General features: G+C 49.1%; 1 protein-coding gene across 2 annotated transcripts in view; it reads right to left on the bottom strand.

The window, feature by feature from the left end:
- The window catches only part of LOC125644234 (sodium/nucleoside cotransporter 2-like), a 44,051-nt gene extending 39,168 nt beyond the window's left edge, over positions 1–4,883 (bottom strand). Inside the window, exon 1 of one of the 2 annotated variants that reach the window (XM_075132951.1) lies at positions 4,725–4,883. The gene's annotated coding sequence lies outside the window, so the exon portion shown is untranslated. Of the gene's footprint in view, positions 1–4,715 lie in introns of both variants that reach the window. The other variant, XM_048867862.2, reaches the window with a different exon arrangement.
- Positions 4,884–6,163: the final 1,280 nt, after the last annotated feature.

Below are 6,163 nucleotides of genomic sequence, written 5' to 3' on the forward strand. Positions count from 1 at the left end.
GTTCACTCCAGTTAAAGGAGACCAGGGAGGGGCTGTTGTGTTCTAGGCAGACTGCTGGGTCAGAGCACTGAACAAGGGAGGCACAGCACATGGACAGTCAGGGAACTACATGCTTGTCTGCTGGCTGTTGGTGTCCGGGCTGTGAGCCACAGTGGCAGAGCATTTACGGCACTCAGGGTTACAGGGGAGGGGGTGACACAAGCTCACACTGGTCTGGATTGAACCCCAGTGTGTTGCAGAGGGGAAGCTGGGATCTCTTTCCTGGTTCTGTATCAGGCTCCAGGAGACGCCAGGAGCAGCTTTGTTATTCTAGGCCTGAGAGAGGAGTTGTCCTGAATTTCTCTCCTGTCAAGAGAAGCACTGAGTTTGTTCCTCCACCAATAAAGTTAATGGAAGAGCTGCCAGTGAGCTCAGAGTTGCAAGGCTGGCTCATTTGCTCTCTTCCTCTTCTTTGCCTAAGAGCTCTCTTCCTCACCTCTCTACCCCGACAAGGGGGGAGCCCTGAGCAGTCTTCCTGTTTCCAACTGGAGTGGGGGAAAGCCCCACATTTCTGCCTGCCCCAGAACTTCCTCACAGGGGACCAGGAGGCAAACAGACAGTCACTGTTTATAAAGTATGTTCAGCCCTTTCCTGAACTCATTTCCTGGGCCCTACCCCCCGATAAAAACGATATTCAGCTGGTTGAGAATAAAAATAAGTGCCGGGCTAATCCCCAAAACAAGCATAGCAAACCCCGGAAATTCAGAGCCAAGGTTACACTTAGAAGAAACCCAAGCATGTGACAGTGTGGAAACACACAGCTAAGGCTCCCAGACATCCATAATTCTGCCCTGTAGTGACTCCATGCTGTAACAACTCTGTTATGACTGGTGCAGAACAGAATTTGTGGTCCCAGATTAGATTAAATTTGAATAGCTCCGCCCCCTGGAAATTGAGTCATCTTCCTAGGGCTCTGACATTGGCGTTGTTAGCCAGGGGCTCAACGGTGACCTGGGCCCACACAATGGGCTGGGGGCAGGTGCCTTCCCCCCACCCCCGCAGCACTCACACAGTGCAGCCAACCCCAAAAGCTCAGTTGTCATCAGTCAGGTCCAACAACCCTAGAACTAGCCCCCAAACAGTGAGATTTTTCTACCAGGTTATAACATGGCTTGGTCTGCTTTAGATTACTGACCTCCCCCTATGCCCCGCCCCCCAACCTAGTGCATGGGGGGCAGCTGCAGGGCACCAACAGGCCTAACATACAGATAGAGGGATCTGACCCCGCTGCATGGGCCCTGGCTGAGCCTCCAGCTTCCCAAGCCCAGCCTTGGAAACAACTCATACTATGTGGAACCCAGCCCCGCCCCGTGCCATCCATTGTCAGTCTCAGCTCTGTCCCTCCCTACTCACTCATCCATTGCCACCCCATCCCAACCCCTTCCCACCCAGCCATCCAATCACCCTACACCTGTCCCACCCCTCCATGTCCCACACCCACCCCTCCCCACAGCCATCCATTGCCACCCCATCCCGGACCCACCTTGCCCAGCCCCACACCTGCCCCCTCCCCACACAGCCACCCATTGTGCCCCCCTGAATCTCCCAGTGATCTTCATCCCTCACCACAAGATTCAGGGAGGGGGAACTTGTAGCAGGATCCTCTTCTCTCTCCCTGGCAGACCACAGGGGCAGCTCCTCCCCCATCCTGGGTGCTGCAGCCAGGAAGAGGAGTGGGGGACAGCATGAAGCAGACTGACCCATGGCTCACAGGAGGGGAGGGGAAGCAGGGAGCAGAATGACTAGTACACACTCTATATCCCTGCCATGTCAGCTGGATGTTGATCCCCAGAAAGATAATGGAGTGGCTGTTATGGGACTCAGTTAATAATGACGTAAAGGAGGGTAATGTAGTTAATGCAAATCAACATGGGTTTATGGAAGATAAGGCCTGTCAAACTAACGTGATAACTTTTTTTCATGAGATTACAAGTTTGGTAGCTAAGGATAATAGTGTGGATGTAATAGACTTCTGCCAGGCATTTGACTGCATGGTATTTTTGATTAAAAAACTAGGACAATATAAAATTAACATGGCACACATAAAATGGATAAAAAACTGGCTAACTGGTAGCCTCAAAATGTAATTTAAATGGGGAATCCTCATTGAGCATATGTGTTTCCAGTGAGATCCTGCAGGGATCAGTTCCTGGCCCTACGCTATGTAACATTGTTATCAATGACTTGGAAGAAAACAAAATTATCACAAATTGGGGGAGTGGTAAATAATGAAGAGGACAGGTCAACGATACAGAGCAATCTGGATCACTTGGTAAATTGGGCACAAGCAAATAATACGTCTTTAATACAGTTACATGTAAGTGTATACATCTAGGAACAAAGAATACAGGCAACACTTACAGGATGGGGGACTCTATCCTGGAAAGCAGGGACTCTGAAAAAGATCTGGGCTTGTGGTGGATAATCAGCTGAACGTGAGCTCCTCATGTGATGCTGGGGCCAAAAGAGCTAATGTGCTTCTGGGATGCATAAACAGGGGAATCTCGAGTAGGAGGAGAGAGGTTATTGTGCCTCTCTGTTTGGCACTGGTGGGACCACTGCTGGAATCCTGTGTCCAGTTCTGGTGCCCACAGTTCAAGAAGGATGTTGATTAAATGAAGAGGGTTCAGAGAAGAGCCACAAGAATGCTTAACAGATTAGAAAGCCTGCCCTATAGTAATAGACTAAAAGAGCCCAATCTATTTAATTTAACAAAGAGAAGGTTAAGGGGTGACTAGATTACAGGCTATAAGTACCTACATGGGGAACAAATATTTACTGATGGGCTCTTCAGTATAGAAATGAAAGATCTAAAACCATCCAATGACTTGAAGTTGAAGATAGACCAATTCAGACTGTAAATAAGATGTATATTTTTAACAGTGAGGGTAATTAACCACTGGATCAACTTGCCAAGGGTCATTGTGCATTCTCCATCACTGGCAATTTTTAAATCAAGACTGGGCTTTTCCTAAAAGCTCCGCTCTAGGAATTGTTTTGAGGAAGTTCTCTGGCTTGTGTTATACAGGAGCTCAGGCTAGATTAGTGATCCCCAAACTGTGTGCGCGCCTCGCTAGGATGTCATGGAGGAATGTTTGGGGGGGTGCACACTGGGGCCCAGGCCAGCCCCTACGGGGGGTGGGGAGGAAGCACCACACTTCCAACCATGCTCCTCGCCCAGACCAGCTCCACCCCTCACCCATCAACCCCGTTCAGCCCCCAGTCCTGCTCAGCCTTCAGGCCAGATCCGCCTCCAGCTCCACCCTACCCCCTGCTCCACCCCCAGCCTAGCTCTGCCCTCATTCCCTCTCTGCTCTCAGTCCAGCTCTGCCTCTAGCCCCAGCTCCTCCCCCATCCCCAGTTCCTCCCCCAGCTCCGCCATTGAGGAAGCCTTGGCTGTGCAGTTTTGGAGGAGGAGCGCAGACAGATTCTGTTACTGGTAGGGGGTGGGCATGACTGGAAAAGTTTGCACACCACTAGACCAGATGATTACTATTGTCCCTTGTGGCCTTGGAATCCAAGAAATGGCAAAAGCTAGCAACCCTGCTGACTAATGCACATGTGCACTCCCTTACACTTTGCCCGGTGATTACACTTTGCCTGGTGATTCTGTCCCCTGGGCTGCCTAGAGCCTTGCCAGACACAATGTGTGCAGCCCCTGACACACTGCTAAGTGCCTTTATCCCCACTGCACAGTGCCACCCAGAGGATTCAGGGGGCCTGGGGCAAAGCAATTTCGGGGGCCCCTTCCATAAAAAAAAGTTAGTTTTGCCTCCCCAAGCGGTGAAGAAAAAACAAAGAAAAACCCAAGTCGTGCCGCCGAAGAAAGAAGAGGACAGGAGGACCTGTCGCCGAATTGCCGCAGAAGACTGAAACGAAGCAATTGAGCTGCCGCCGAAGTGCCGCCGCCGAGGAAGACAGGGACTGAAAGACCCGCTGCTGAATTGCCACCGAAATTGCCCCCTCCCTGTCTGCGGGGCCTGAGGCAAATTGCCCCACTTGCGCCGCCCCCCCTCCCCCCCCACGGGTGGCCCTGCCACTGCATAGAACAGCATGACAAAGGGCCTGTCCCAGGGTCATACAGGGGGAAAACAGGACTAGAGCCCAATCTCTGAACCTAGCTTTTTGCCTTCTCCTGCAGGCTGTCCCAATGCCACCATGCACAGAAGATGCAGCCTTGCCTACCCCACTGCATAATGACCCCTTCTGAATTTGAGTGAATGAGCTTCCAAAGGGGTGGTGTCCATATGGAATGAGACGCCAGATAATTAAGAAAATTTGGGTTCTTCCTGAAGTTTATCAGTGCTGTTTGTCCTGAAAAACCTCAAGTTCATCCAAAATTCCTTTCAAATGTAGGCAAACCCAGAGAATGGCACATTCTGTACTGTCAGCCTAACCCATAAGAGTCCACTAAATTCAAACCAAGCCCTGTCCTCACAATATCACCAACCCAGAGCCTCCACATCCTCTGTCCCCTGCCCTGGTGCTGACCTTTCCTATTGTGCCTTCAGCCTGGCCATCTGCTCTAATCCTCACCCTTCCCATTCGCTTCTCTCTCCCATTTTCCTCCCCATTCCTCTAGCAGCACTAGAGCCCTGCCCCATGATCCTCAGCCCTGGTGGCCCCATTCACCATTGGCTCCAGCCCCATGCAGACCCCATTAGCGAGTGACTCACGACAGACACCTGGTCCTTCTTGTGAGGGTTGAATACCAATTCCCTGGCTCTCTTGTGCTCACAGAAATCTCCTTCCCATTTCTTTATGCCACAGGCTGACAAGGAAGTAGGTTATCAATTAACAGAAGAGTCCAAGGAATTGGACTCCGTCTTCCCAGGTTATTGGGTACCATACATGTCTACGCCTCACTGCACGCTCCTCCAGCTAAACTCCTAATGATTGTGGCAATCAGTAAATACAGGAAGATAAAGCTCAGACCCAAGAATCTTAGTGGGTAGTCCTGTCCCTTCCACCTTGCCCTGTGAAACACCATTGTTAGTAAATATTAACTCTCTTAGTCCCCTTTTCCTTTTTGTATGTTAAATTCATTCACATAGTAATAATTCTCCAAAAAATCTTTATGGATCTGAGCTGTGTCTAATTATCCTCAGCATTTTCAGGTCCATGGAAATCTAGGTGTCCAGGGAAAAGACATCCTCAAACTACTAAAAGAGTCTACAGAAGTATGTAATAAACAAAACTGTGTGATTGGTAACGGATAATTATCAGATGTTTTCTGTAATGGATGAAATAATGACCCATTGAAATATGTTTCTAAGTCATTAAAAACAGCCAGTTTCTACAGTGTTAGAAACCAGATTAGAGATTCCTTTTTACTCATCAGTCAGGCAAACTGAGCACCATAAAAGAAATTCCATCAGTAATTTCAAAAACAGAACACATGGTGAAATTAATCATGAGAAACAATTTTCCCTCCAAAAAGGAGTTTCTCTGTGTCATACCCTATAAAAGACAAAAGGTGTGAAAATTAGGTTGGGGAGTGAAAACTGGGAGAGACATAGAGGCCAGCTCTTTACCTGATACCAAGGCTGGTAATGTATCTATTCCTTTTGTATTTCGTATAGTGCTGTACTGATCTCTGATTGACAATCTTTGATTAAATAATTCCACTAGAGCCTATTTGCCAGACTTGAATCATTATTAAATTCAAACATGCAACACCACCATGACCCTGCTGATTCAGCCCCATCTGTCCCTGTGGGATGCTTTCTCAGAACCAGGAGCCACAGTCTTACCCCTCTCCCTCAGCCAGAGACAGTTCTGCTGGAGCTTAAACTGCCTGTCAACTCCCTGCCACACCAGTCTGTCCACCTCCCCAGTACACTCCTCAAGACTCTGCCAGTCTTAACTTTGCCTTGCAGGTAACAGTCGGTGCATCCCAGTTCCCAACCCCCCTGGAAGTGCATTCCCCTGCAGCATCCAGGCCCCTCACTGGATGCCCACAGAAATACCACATCCACTGTCTCCAAAAAGACAGTGCAGACACCAGCTTATCAGTTCAGCTGAAGACCCACACATTACTTTAATATGGAGCACTGAGATAATTTTATGGCAAAACCAAAAATAAGTTTATTAATCAAGAACAGAGCTGGAAGTGATTCTAAGC

The sequence above is a fragment of the Caretta caretta genome, chromosome 10 (genome assembly GCF_965140235.1).
Source record: "Caretta caretta isolate rCarCar2 chromosome 10, rCarCar1.hap1, whole genome shotgun sequence".
Lineage (NCBI taxonomy): Eukaryota > Metazoa > Chordata > Testudines > Cheloniidae > Caretta > Caretta caretta.